The sequence below is a fragment of the Cebus imitator genome, unplaced genomic scaffold (genome assembly GCF_001604975.1).
Source record: "Cebus imitator isolate Cc_AM_T3 unplaced genomic scaffold, Cebus_imitator-1.0 Scaffold9, whole genome shotgun sequence".
In the NCBI taxonomy this organism is placed as follows: domain Eukaryota; kingdom Metazoa; phylum Chordata; class Mammalia; order Primates; family Cebidae; genus Cebus; species Cebus imitator.
The window spans coordinates 3348872-3363699 of NW_016107324.1; the positions used below are offsets into that span (position 1 = coordinate 3348872).

Below are 14828 nucleotides of genomic sequence, written 5' to 3' on the forward strand. Positions count from 1 at the left end.
CATTCCAAACATCCATCACCTGATGAATGGATAAGTAAAACTTGCCGTATACTTCAGTGGAATATTATTTGGCAATAAAAAGAAATGAAATAGTGATGGATGCTACAAAATGGATGAGCCTTGAAAGCATTATATATAGTGAAAGAAGCCAGTCATAAAGGCCACATATTGTATGATTCCATTTATATGAAATGTCCAGAATAGGCAATGCTGTAGAGGTAGAAAATAGATTAATGGTTGCCCAGGGCTGGGATTGGGAAGTGGGAGAAAATGGGAGTGAGTGTTAATGGATATAGGGTTTCTCTTCATAGTGTTAAAAATGTTCGAAAATTGATTGTGGTGGCACAACTCTGGATATACTAAAAACTATTGAAATGTACATTTCATTTAAATAGATAAACTGTATAGTATGTGAATTATATATCAATAAAGCTATTATAAAGCTATGAATATGGGAGTAAAGCCTAGAAAACAGAAAACTGGCTGGTGGAATCAGACATATGGAGTACATCAAAAATGACAGTGAGGCAATAGCAAAAAACTGGAAAAAACTTAAATGTCTAACAGGAGAATGGATAAATTGTAGTGGACTCTTTTTTTTTTAATGACAGTGAGAACCCTGGTAATTAAAAAATAAACATAAGAGTATTAATAGTGTATAAATGTGACCTAAAAATAGCACCTGTGGGAACATTTAGTTTAGAAGTAAATTTTTTTTACTCAACCATCTAGCCCTTAATACTACCATTAACATTACCAAAGAACACCATTTAGGAAGGTAAAGAAACACGTATTTTAGAAAACATTTTATTTTAAAATGTAGGGATTTAATTTTTTTTTAATGTTAGGATTAGTTTCATCTAACCAAAAGATACAGTTACATCTTTAGAACATCTTTACAGAAGAACCAGTAAACATTTTCTCATCTGAATTGTGTGTTTCTTAAGGTTAGGGTAAATAGAGAAAATAAGAGATTATTACTTGGAAAAACAGAAAAGCCAAGAGATAGTAGTAATGTAAAGTGAAGTTTCAGGATGAAAATGGACAGTTGAGCATCACTCAGCCTTTAGTGACTTCTGTCATTTATACTTTATTGCAAAAATGTTATATAAACCATTTTTGGCCATTTGTCTTATTTTGTTTTTATGTCATCACTGAAGCAATTAGAAAAAAAACAACACCTGCTTTAGATGAAGAAACTGAGGGGAAAAAAATTAAAGAGCTTTCCCATGGTTGGGATTGGGGAATGAAGGGTAAAACATGAGGTGTAGAAATCTAGGTTCTGCTTAAATGCGATCTTAGAAATTGTTTTTTAAGACAAGGTATTTGCGCTTTAGTATACTTAATGTTTTGTTTTTTATTATACTTTTTTTAAAATTGCATTTTAAGTTTTGGGGTAGATTTGAAGAACATGAAAGATAGTTGCATAGGTACACACATGGCAGTGTGATTTGCCTTCTTCCTCCCCTTCACCTATATCTGGCATTTCTCCCCATGCTCTCTCTACCCAACTCCCCACCCCTCACTGTCCCTCCCCCATTTCCCCCCAACAGACCCCAGTGTGTAGTGCACCCCTCCCTGTGTCCATGTGTTCTCATTGTTCAATACCCGCCTATGAGTGAGAACATACGAACTTAAAGTTTTATTATGTGTTATTCATTCTGAAATTATTTTACTTAGACAATGAGGCAGCAGAATGAAAGTGGCTATTAAACAGTGAAAATAATAGAAAATTTAAAATGCCATGTAGATGTCTTTTTTAAAAGTCTATATATCAGAATTTGAGACAATTGTTCTGAGACTGATGGGTGTAGGTGTTAGTTTTCACACTGCTATGAAGAAATACCTGAGCCTGGGTAATTTATGAAGGAAAGAGGTTTAATTGACTCACAGTTTCACATTGTTGGGAAGGCCTCAGAAAACTTACAGTCATGGCAGAAGGGGAAGCAAACATTTCCTCCTTCACAAGGTGGCAGGAGAGAGAAGAATGAGAACTGACTGAAGGGAGAAACCCCTTATAAAACCATCAGATCTCAGTGAGAACTTATTATCACGAAAATAGGATGGAGGGAACCACCCCCCGACTCATTTACCTTCCGCAGGGTCCCTCCTATGACATCTGGGGATTATGGGAACAAAAATTCAAGATGACTGGGGCACAACCAAACCGTATCAATGTACTTATATTTAAAATTTGGCATTCAGAAGTTTTTGCTGCAGTATTTTGAATTTACTTCTTAAATCCCCTCAATTTGCTATTCTTTAATGTTAATCTTTTTTCCCCCCCAAGAGCAAATTTCTCATCTTGGAGACTGGAGGATTTATTTGTCATTCCTGAGAATTTCCTTTCCTTATCTTTTTAATTGCTGTGCTGTTATGGGTCCTGTCCCAAATTTCTTCCTTAATTTCTTTCTCTTTTCATTTAATTTAGGCATATTCATTTTACATTAATCATCTGCCTCCTTTTATCTTGAAGGAAGAAATTGGTATTCTTTGAGTGTATTGTGAAATTCTTCCATTAAAGTTAATAGCAAACATTGAAATAAGTCTCTGATAATTAGGGAATCATTCATAGAAAGAAGAACAATTCTAGATGTTTTCAAAAGTCTTTTCAGTCAGTATTTTACCTTACATCTATGTGGACAAAAAGCTCTTTGCAAAGTTTAGTGTTTTTTGCCCAAACTATTTCTGCTATACTAACAGCTGCATAGCCTTTATAGTTGTGGAAAGTGTTTAAGCCTAAGAAACACTGTCTATGTATGTATCTATGACACAAGATTTTCAGTGCATTTAAAAAAGTTAACATGTATTCTACTGTTGGTTGCATCTGTTCCATCCTAGTTCTCTAGAGGAACTGCCAATTAGAGTCTAGTTCTTTGTGTTGGTGTTCTAATTAATCAGGAAAGCAAAATTTGCTTTTATGTCTATGTGAAAGCCCTTGCTAATTAGAAACATTAATTCAAAATTTCTTTCATATTTTCTCCACTGAGCTTGTTCTTCTTTGGTTAGCTGTTCTTTGTTTTTTAGATTAGAGTAATACTACATAGACAACCTATTTTAATATATCAGATTCCTACATATAAAATAAGTAGGAGTTGATCATTTGTATTGCTAAAGATTATTTAGTTTTAAAAAAAGGACTCAGCAGGTTTCTTTTTAAATATTAAATTTCTTTTGTATATTGAAAACAAAATTCAAATTTACATGATTTATATAGTTGGTTTTTGGGGAGGTTTTTTTGTTTCGTTTTTTGAGACGGAGTCTCGCTCTCTCGCGAGATGGTCTCCATCTCTTGACCTCGTGATCCACCTGCCTTGGCCTCCCAAAGTGCTGGGATTACAGACCTGAGTCACCACGCCAAACCTAGCATTTTTAGGAATACAATTCTTTAATAAGCTAAACTGCAACTATATATAAGTGCTTATTTCTTTTAAAGGACTATATTCTACTCTTAGATGATTTCTCATTATACCTACTGAATTTATGGTGATGATTTCAGTTTAACTGGAAATTTCCTGTGGTTAATTAAGGATACAGTTTTGCAAGTAAAGTTTGATAACTCTAAATGAGAGAAATAAAACTTGAGAATTAGAGAATTTTACAAGATGGCATATTTGTATTTATTTTGATTTTTTGAATAGCTGCTAATTTAAAATAATCAGAACTACCGATCAACCTACTGGCTGGATAAAGATACCTTTTTGATTAGGTATATATGAGTTTTTTTATATGCAGAAATTTTAATATATTTAATTTTAGCGTAAGTCTGTTACGTCTGGAAATGGTGTAACTTACTGTGCCAGTTCTTTAGCCAAAATCTTAGTTTTGGGAGATGATGCATCACTATTTCTGTTATAGACACGAAGCGGTGAGACAGTGGAGTGAGCGAGCATCTTGAGTAGTAGTAGAGCTCATGAGTAGCAGTGAGATTGAGGCCCTCATTGTGAATACTTTTCAGTTCATATTCTACGTGTATTGTTGTGTTGCAGGCCACCAGTGATTTTGTAAAGGGGTCTTAGAATAATTGCTGCGTTCTAAAAGCAATATCTTTTAGGGAATTATTTTGGAAGAAAATCATTTAGCTAAATATGAGAATAAATATTTGATCATTAAAGATTGTATCTGTGATACGAATATAAAACAGATTTGTGGATAGAGTTAATGTTGAGCAAATTTATGATGGGATTGTACCAAAATTATTCAGATAATTTTTCAAGGATGACCTAAAGCAAAAGAATTTTGTGATTGGTAGTTAGTTTTTTAAAAATAGGGCCCAGTGTGGTGGCTCACACCTGTAATCCCAGCACTTTGGGAGGCAGAGGTGGGCGGGTCACGAGATCAAGAGATTGAGACCATCCTGGCCAACATGGTGAAACCCCGTCTCTACTAAAAATACAAAAATTAGCTGGACATGGTGGTGCGCACCTGTAGTCCCAGCTACTGGGGAGGCTGAGACAGGAGAATCGCTTCAACTTGGGAGGTGGAGGTTGCAGTGAGCCATTATCTCCCCACTACACTTCAGCCTGGTCGACAGTGCAGGCTGAAAAGTTTTGACCCCACTGTAAAGTTTTGACCCCACTTTTAAAAAAAACCCTGGAATTGTGTAAAGCACCTACAGATGGCAAGATTGAGCACATGGTCAGCTCTTACCCTTCACAGCAATTACGATCCGCTGATGCTCTGTAGGCCTTGGAAACTTCAGTATCGTCATGGAGTAGATTTGAATGTGAATTCTTTTTTAGGTGCTTATACATATTAGAGAACCACCAAGCGCTTTTAACCAAAAAACAGGTTTTTATTGTTACTTTAGTTAAATGTTTTCCTGGCGTAAGTTTGTTTTTTTTTTTAAACACAATAACTTTATACCACCTTTGTTAGACTACACTGTGATTTTAAATCTTTAATCAAATTTCAAACGTTATCAGCCATATTACATGCCATGATTGGCTTTCTGTAAGCAATTTTGTTTACTTTGTACAGATCGGTGTCAATGAAATAAAAAATAAACTGTATACTAGGCAAAGAACTTTATTAACTTTTCTTTCAAACTTTATTCCCAGGCTTCTTTGGCTTAATTAGCTGCAAAGAATGAATTGTTTATAAGAAAAAACAGAAAAGAGCTGCAATGTCTTTTCAGTGTCCAGGGGGCTTGGGCTTAAAAATATTAGAGATCTAGATTTTATCAGATCCATAAACAAAAATTTCTTAAAAGCAGTCATAATATAAAATAGATCCATAAACAAAAATTTCTTAAAAGCAGTCATAATATAAAATAGCAGCTCCCAGTAACTTCTTCAAGTTGTATCTTCAGAAGTTGACTCAGTTCAGTTTGCCTCATTCTCGGAATCCTCATCAAAATTCTCCACAAGATCTGGAACTTCCTTGTCCTCTCCAGTAGCAAGTGGTGCCTTTCCATCCGCAGATTGTTTGGGCAGAGCTTTAGCAAGTCTCCATAAACAAGTCAGACTGTCTGCACCAAGCTGGTTTGCTGGGTAGCATTTCTGTCAGCTGCTTTGTCTCCTCATGGCCTGTAATGGGGAAAGTGTTCACTGCCAGAGATGCCTGAACTTTAGGGTTGTGAAAGTGGATCACTGTTCCTTGGTTTGTAAACACATTCACCTCTTCAATACCAGGGATATTGTTTACCTCTAACTTTTTTAAGGAGAACTGAAGTTTTTTATCATCTGCTGTGGCTATTCTGTGAACCATCTTCTTTCAGCAAGCAGTTTCTTTCCCACCAGCGCGTACTTCTGCCTGCAGTTTTTCCTGGTTCATGATTGTTTTTTTCATCTTGTCAGAGAGGGTAAGGGGCTGCGCACGGTACTAGGGTTGGTGCTCAGGGGGTCTCAGGTGGACCAGCTGAGATGAGATGCATACACGCGGGGTTGCAAGATGACCGCTCCCTGATGTAAGTTTTTTGGCATCACGTTGTAAGTTAAAAACCACTTACACTGAGATGTCTGCTGACTGCCTTAGGCTACTCTTATCTGATGATAATTTAAAAAATTGTAGCAATGCTTTGGCAGCATATAAATAGGTACAGATTCATTGTTTTATCCATTGAAATATATTAGCAGATTGATATACACAGTCATTAAATCAATTCACAGATCAGTTTTTGTTTGTTTGTTTTTAAGACGGAGTCTTTGTCTCCAGGCTGGAGTGCAGCGGCACAATTTTGGCCCACTGCTCCTCCGCCTCCTGGGTTCAAGCAATTCCCTTGTCTCAGCCTCCCAAGTAGCTGGGACTACAGGCTGGTGCCACCACGCCCAGCTAATTTTTGTGTTTTTGGTAGAGACGGGGTTTCACCATGTTGGCCATAATGGTCTCAATCTCTTGACCTTGTGATCCACCCACCTCGGCCTCCCAAAGTGCTGGGATTACAGAAGTGAGCCACTGCTTCCAGCCCACAGATCACTTTTTAAAATAGAAAATATCAAATATAAGGTTACTTTCTTAGTAAAATACCATTACATAATTGTATAATTTGGCTTATAATTAATGTATTTCACTGTTAATATTTCTGATGGTATTAGAGATGACTTTAAAAATGAAGATGAAAGTTTTCTTCACTGCAAATATTAAATTATGTGTTTAATAAATCTGTACATTAATATACATTTTCAAAGAGAATTTTTATTTAGGAAATTGACATTCAGCCTAATGTTTTATATCTAACATGGTGTCCTTTTGTACAATTGTATCAAATAAAGAATAGAAACTATATTATGGCTTTTAGTGATGCCCTAACCACTAGTAACCACTAGTGTTCCCTCTTCAAGGTCACATCCCTTGGTCTCCTTTGGGTTGACTTGTAATCTGACTCTTGTGACAGATGTTAGGAGGTGAAGCAAAGGGATTTTTGACCAATCAGTTAAGAGACTGCTGTGGGGTAAGAAAAAAAAAATTATTTAGCCTCTTAAAATTACTCTTATCAAAGGAAAAGAAATTGGAAGCACATGGTAATATAACCAGAAACATAACACAGAAGAATTAAGGGAAGAGTAGAGGAGACAGGTAGATAAGTTAGATAGTTACTGATGAGAAGGTTTGGGGGGAGGGGGGTGTGTGTTTCATGTTGAAGCCTGTGCTGTGCTTTGCTTTGACTGAATCTGGCTTAATTTCTGTAAACATCCCTCCTCCTAGGATGAATCAATGCGTTTTAGCCATGTCTATACCTGTAGCAGAATACTGATGATGAAAGTTTATGGGCAATTTAAAAAAGGGAGAAGAAAAAGTAAAAAACGTTGGTGTTTCAAGGATCCCACAGATTCTGCCAAGTTTGAACACATTCCAAAATCCAAAAAAAAACGTGTACTTTTGGAGCTTTATTTTTCAAGTGCTTTTATATACATTCCCATAAGTTGGAAATCAGTTGACAATAAATATGTACTTTAAAATATGTCTTTTACTTTCATAATTACACATGTGTGCAGAATTGCTACAAGTTTTCAGTCTCTTTATTCAATTTGCTAGGATCTCTGTACAGTTTTTCCTGTGGAAAGTAGTTTCAGTGGAGAGTTTTAGTTAGAACTTCATCAGTCAGTCTGTGTGGTTCAGGAGCAAAGGAATAGCCTGTTAGTTTCATGGGTAGAAACTTGTGTTTGCAAACATGTGGGTTGAGGGCAAGTATGTAGGCACAAGGGGTCAGAAGCAAATGATAGATCTGGTGGCTCTGGTTTGCTAAGGCGTTTCTGTCTGTCTCAGTCGCGCAGGACCTGGCTGTCCTCTGCTATTGCTCACTGAAGGCCAAAGCTTCGCAGAGCAGAGTGCTGACAAGATTCTCATTGTACATTTGATGTTGAAAGCACTAACATGTAAGCTCTGGAAAGCATTTAATCACTGTAGTTTTTAAATAGTCAAGTCTAGTGAGAGCAGCTTTTAGTAATTACAACTTAAAAAGTTGGGAATTTGTTCCCCTAAAAGTCTTACTTTATTAAAGCATTTAATTTTAAAGGAGGAAAAGAAATTCTTAGTTTTCCAGTTAAGAGATTACAAAAGAAAAAGAGCATTACACAATCTTCACATAAGCATAGCAGTTTAAATTTACAGTTAGGGTACCCATTATAGCTACACTTAGTTGAAATATGTAAAAAAATTAATATTAATAATCTCAGTGTGTTCCACAGTACGCTGGTGCTTACCTTGTTTATTATTTTTTATTAACTCAAAGACACAGCAGATCTGTCACTTACTATACTGTATCTTGCTTATAATCAGGACCCAAAATGAATGTTTATTTGAAAGATGGCAAAGAAAGAGCTCTTCCTTGCTTTAAAAAGATGTTTAAAAAGCGCATATGCCTGTGTTGGGTTTTTAATGAGCCAAGATGTATTTTCAACATACATTTCCCCCTCTACTGCATATTACAAACAAACAAAAAATTAACAAACTTAACATTCTAAAGTACATTCATAGAATTTCAATGCTAATTTAATGTGCTTTGAAAATTCATATCATTCATCATTGTCTTTTTATCTTTAATTGCTCATAGGTATGTGTTCAAAATAAATGAATTTAAGCATCATTTCATATAGTGTCCTTTAAATAACTATGCAAACATTATTTTCTTTCAACAGACAATATTAATGTCTATTGGTTAGGCAGATTTCCAAACAGTTTTACTTATGTACCTGAAAAGTAAATGCAAGTTTCTTTAATGAGAGCAACTCAAATATTTAATTTTAATTTGGTTGTTGTTATTGTTAAGGGGATAGGGAACCAAGGTAGCAGAAAAGACTAAAGCAGAATTTTTTATGTGTGGTGGTTTTTTTTTTCTTTTAAAGAAAACAATACATTTATATAACAGTAATAGGATTATGGTGGCCGCTGCGCCTGTACCTCCACCCCGCTGTAGCACACACTGTCTGGGACAGTGCTGAACAAAGTTACAGGTTTAGGAGATGGTGTGTATCAGTAAGTCGCCTGTCCTGTGGTAGTCAGCTGCATGCCAGATAGTGGTAGCATTATCATCTTTGTTTCCTAGCGTCTTTACTTTAGAGCTGGAAGAGACCCTAGGAATCGTGTCATTCAAGGACTACATTTTAAAGTTAGGGCCTAGAGTTAGTAAACAATTTTCTGGCTGTTGCATAGTTGTAGGCCTTGCTGGGACACGAATCCAAGTTTGTGCCTTCCAAGTTCATTGCCTCTTTTCATCAAACCATGCTGCTTCTCTGATGTTCTCTTTTCTTCTTTTTTTTTTTTTTGAGACAAGCTCTCACTCTGTCACCCAGGCTGGAGTGCAGTGGTGAGATCACTGCTCACTGTAGCCTCTACCTCCCTGGCTCAAGTAATTCTCCCACTGCAGCATCCCCAGTAGCTAAGACTATAGGCATGAGCCAGGCTAAAATTTAAAAATGAGCCAGGCTAATTTTTAACAGATGAGATCTCTTTATGTTGCCCAGGCTGGTAATTTTTTAAATAAATGAAACATTTTTACTGGTTGCTGTTAGTCAATTAAAGTAGTATGTGTTGAATCTGGCAAAATTCATAATTGGGTTTCAGTAAATTTGTGTTATATGTATTTTTTAAATATCTGATAACCTGAGGTACCCTTAAGCTACCAGATGGAAAATTTAAATTTCAAGATAGGCACATCTGTGAATTTTTCTTACTGTGGGTGAATTTAGGTTGACTTGCCTTAAGTTAGAATGCAAATATGTGTATTTTGTATATTGATTGAAGTTGTTAATTGGTTTGTCCTAGTGAAAAATTGGAAGTACTCCTTAATGAAAATTAGCATTTAAGTTGAAGCCACAACTTGGTTCAATATTTTTTCTTCCTGTATTTATTAGCTTAGTGCAGCCATCATCGTTTTTGACTATACTAAACACTAGAAAGATGCCAGTGTTTGTACTGTAGAAAAAAGTCTGCACACCCATGAATGTGGATCCTGATTGACGTCTTCTTTTTTTTTCTTTTTAATTTAAATTAATTTTTTTTAAGAGATAGAGAGTCTCACTGTGTTGCCCAGGCTGGTCTTGAACTCCTGGTGTTAAGTGATCCTACCACTTTAGCCTCCAAAGCAGTGGGATTATGCACCTAGCCCCGCCCCCATCACTATTCTTTTATGACAAGTATACTTATGTGTTAAAGTGAAAATCAGGGGCATGGTTGCAGTTGTCACAAGAAGGTTCTGCCCAGTTTTGCTTTAGAATATGTGAATTCAACATGGGATATTATGCTGCTATTAAAAATTATATTGTCAAAGGCTGATCCAGCAAGGAAAAATACTTTCATAATACTGGTATGTAGGAATGGTTGGATTTAATTTTATATAACTGATTTTTTAAATTACATTTTTGTTATAAAATTCCGGAAAGTAAATACATCACATAGTGTGAAACAGTATCTTCAGGTAGTGGAAATGTGCATGCCCTCCCTCCCTTCACTTTTCCCTGTTTTCCATACTTTTTCTAGTAACCACTTTCTATATTATAATAATAAACTTGAGGGAGAAGAATCTATAAATATTTATCTTTACAGACTAGCTGGGAAGACAACTGAGAGTGTTGTATTTATAATTTTTTGAGCTCAAAAGAGTGTACTAACCAGAATGATACTTGCTCAGTCTTATTAAGCATTGAAAGTATATTTACAGCTTATTACCCCAATAACTACTATTACTCCATATTTAAAATGCAAGATTTGTCCAGAATTCACATTAGGTGCTCTTCTGTTTTACTTGTACTAACTCATTTAATATTAACAAAAACCCTGTGAAGCAGTAGTGGTGGTGGTTCTTCTTGAGGCCTAAAAATACTAGTAATTTTTCTAAGTTAACACAGCTAATAACCAGAGCAGCCCAGATTTGAACTAGTCTCACATCAGAGCCTATAATCTTATGCATTATATAGTAATTACCTAGATTTTGCGTTATGGTATAGAAAAAGTGACTTAGAAAAATAAAGGCAAAAATAGTCAAAAGTAGTCAAACGGTACCTAATGTAAAATCTTGCCTATCAACTGAATGGTAAATGTGCAAATTTCTGTTTGTTGCCATGTCATGTAAAAATGGCTAGATTATCATTAAATTTAAAGGGACTATGACGAGCTCTATAATGGAGGCTAGGTGGTCTACTTGAAATTATCTTTCTGGGATGAATCTCAAAGATGGGCAGTGGACTTCTCAAGTAGCTGAAACAGAGGGATAATGAGAGATTCAAGCCACTGCAGATTAAAAGAGATGAGCCTTGTATATAAAGACAGTGAGGATAGGGAACAAATCATGATTTAAAATATGAACTCCAAAGAAAGGTCCCAAGGGTAGACTCGAAATTGTAGTCAATCTGAAATTATTTTAAAATCAGGTGCTTCTCTTGTGGGCAGCTTCATCCAGCAGGAGCAGCAGGGATTCCTAACGAGGTTGATAATTCTTCTGAAAAATCAGGTAGACCAGCTAGTTGATCAATAATGAATTCTCAAATATCCTACTTCAAATAGGAAGTCAAATATGAAATGATTTTATGAAAGAGGAATTAAAAGTTTTCTTGATCATACTTATTATAATTTGCAATTTTGTTAATTTCTCTATTCTTTTCCAAATTCCATTTTCATTAGTACTTTAGCAAGGCTATAAATACCTAGCATTTGTACTTTACGTGATAAATAGAATAAAGACATTTTTAAAATAGAATAATTTTATGGCCTTAGGAGATTATTTATATATAATTCACATATTTTAATTGAATATTTCTGTAGGCATTCCTTTCTTTCATTTATTAGTCAAACACAGCATTCCTATCATCTAGCAGAGAGGAAATGGATCTTCCAGACTGGGCAACATGGCAAAACCCCATCTCTACAAAAAAAATGAATCAGGCATAGTGATTCATGCCTGTAGTCCCAGCTACTTGGGAGGCTGAGGCAAGAGGATCACCTGAGCCTGGAAGATTGAGGCCTGCAGGGAGCCATGATTGTGCCACTACACTCCAGTCTAGGTGACAGAGCGAGACCATGTCTCAAAGAAAAGAAAAACCCAAAAGGAAGCAGATCTTTATTAGCTCTTCTGGTAGGAAATGAGGATATTGGCATCAATTGAAATAACCTAGTAAAAATCTGTTGGATTCATGAATGAGTGCTAGGTATGCTTCTAGCACAATAAAATGTCTTTTTCTAATTTTACTTATTCCTCATAACAGTCTTCACAGGTAGGTGTAAGTATTCTCATTTTATGGAGATTAATGTACAGAGAAAATATAGTGGAGCCCAAGTTCCACACAGATCTTCTGACTCCAAGTCCATTGTTCTTGTTGTGTGTATGTATGTGTGTGTGTGTGTGTGTGTGTATATATATATATATATATATATATATATATATATATATATCTCACAAGAAAATGTTGTAATTATTCAAAGTTCCAAGGACAGACATTGATTATTTGGGGTCAAAAATTAGATAATTATAACTTATTTCAAAATTCATTTAACCAGAGAATGTTGAACCCTAAACACAAATTACTATGTTATTGCTCTGTGGGATAAATGAACTCCTTGTCTTTAAGAAGCACGTAATGTAGTTGAGGTTGACATATACATTAACGAAAAGAGCAAAACATTATTTAACTCGTGTGATATATATAGGCATTCTATGAGTGCCCCCAGAACTGTGTCTCCTGTCGCATGCTAGGCATCTAATAAATATTGATTGATCAATGAGTCTAAATTAGAGTGTATTGGTTAGAGAGGGATTAATGGATTAGATAAGACTTGTGACACACTCTTAGAAGACAACTAAAATTTAGATACTCTGAGAAGGGTGGTGTTAGAGAGGATGGCATTCCAAACAGGTGACACAGGATGACCACAGAAGAGGTGACAATGAGCAAAGCCCATACAGGGCTTTGAATAGAGTAGTTTGGCTAGAGGGAGTCATTTGTATAGAGTAATGGAAGGTGTAGTTAGAAATACAGCTTTGATCCAGGCTTAGAGACCTTTACATGCTAGATTAAGGAGTTTTCATTTTATTGTTCAGCAGTGGCTTCTGTCAAAGAGTTAAATTCCAGGAGCTAACAAGTGACATTACTAAAGTCACATTTTATGTAGATTCATTTCCTCTTGAGGCATGGTGGCCTGTGCCTGTGGTCCCAGCTACTCAGGAGGCTGACACAGGAGATGACTTGAGCCCAGGAGTTTGAGGCTGCAGTGAGCTGTGATAGTGCCACTGTACTCCAGCCTGGGTGACAGAGCAAGACTCTACCTTTTTTTTTTTTTTTTTTTTGAGATGGAGTCTCGCAGTGTTGCTCAGGCTGGAGTGCAGTGGTGTTGCTCACTGCATATCTGCCTCCTGGGTTCAAGCAATTCTCCTGCCTCAGCCTCCTGAGCAGCTGGGACTCCTGAGTAGCTGGAACTACAGGCTCACGCCACCATGCCCAGCTAATTTTTGTATTTTTAGTAGAGACAGCGTTTCACCCTATTGACCAGGCTGGTCTCAAACTCCTGACCTCGTGATCCACTCACCTCAACCTTCCAAAGTGTTGGGATTACAGAGGTGAGCCACCGCACCTGGCCAACTCTGTCTCTTTTTAAAAAAAAGTAAATTAAAAAGTTTCTGGTTTGCTCTTGGTACACAGGGTGAATTTGGAAATTGGAGAGAAAAAGACCAGAGGTGAAAAGACTAGTGAGAGAGGCCATGTGTTGGCATAGAACAGTAGGGATGGCATTTCAAATAGACTGAGTATCTCTGACATCAAAAAGATTTGTCAGAACCTGACTACTGTTTTGAAGAAGAGAAAGTCAGTTAAAAAAAAAAAAATAGGACTACATATAGGATAATAGTCTTAAAGTTGTTCTCTGAAAACCAGTATCTTGTTCGTGTGTTCTAACTGAGAACTGCCACGCTATGTCATTCTCTTAATATGGATTTTAGGGTTTTTTTGTTATTTTTTACCAATTGAAAAATATAACACTTACTGTCTCAGCTTGTGCTGCTATAACAAAATACCATAGACTGGGTGACTGAAACAATAGACATTTATTTCTTACAGTCTGGTAGTCTGAGATCACGGTGCCAGCATGGATCCCAGTGAGAGCTCTCTTCCTGTCTCACACATGGTAGCCTTCTTGCTGTATCCTCACATGGCAGGGAGAGAAAGAGAAAGGGGAAGTCCCTGGTCTCTTACATGGACACTAATTCCATCATGAAGATTCCATTCTCATGACCTCTTCTAAACATAATTATTCCCAAAAGACCTCACCTCCAAATACTATCGCATTAGGGGGCAGGACTTCAATGTATGAATATTGTGCCCCATAAACATTGAGTCTATACATGTACTTTTAAAGCTTCTTTTTGGATTATTTATATCATTCTCTTTTCTTAGAGGTAAGTGCTATCCAGAATTTATTGTGTGTTATACCCATTTAAGAAAAAGTTTATTTACAGTGTATTTCTTTATAATATTTACTATTTTTTAGGTTTTAAAATTCAGTTAAATAGCATACTGTCCATTTTATTCTGCAATTTCTTTTTTTTCCTATAACCTGGAGATTTTGGGTGGTAATATCTGTATAGTTGCAAGTCAGTCAGATGTTGTGAAATATTCCATTTTGTGAACATACACAACTTATCAGTTTTTCTCTTGATTTGCATTTAGTTGTTTCAAATTTTTTCCAGTTTCAAGCATTCCAGTGGTGAACATTTTTGTTCATGATACCTTATGTAGATATGACAGTTTCTTTAGGGTATTACCTATGATGGTAATTACCCTAGACTGAGTTGCATGTGATTTTTAGATTCATTAAATATTTTCAACTTATCCAAATTTACATTGGAGTCTGAAGTATATTGGTTGACATTTGGTATAAGACTTTGTTGTTACTGTTGTTAA

The 14828-nt window shown here is 36.0% G+C and overlaps 1 protein-coding gene and 1 pseudogene across 10 annotated transcripts in view; one reads left to right on the forward strand and one right to left on the reverse strand.

The window, feature by feature from the left end:
- NCOA2 (nuclear receptor coactivator 2) overlaps nucleotides 1–14828 on the forward strand; it is a 306209-nt gene that overhangs the window by 132021 nt on the left and 159360 nt on the right. The window contains exon 3 of one of the 10 annotated variants that reach the window (XM_037744284.1): nucleotides 7708–7817. The exons of the other annotated variants lie outside the window; for them this stretch is intronic. The gene's annotated coding sequence lies outside the window, so the exon portion shown is untranslated. The remainder of the gene's footprint in view (nucleotides 1–7707; nucleotides 7818–14828) is intronic. 10 annotated transcript variants of the gene reach the window in all.
- Nucleotides 4417–6229, reverse strand: LOC108315382 (annotated as a pseudogene).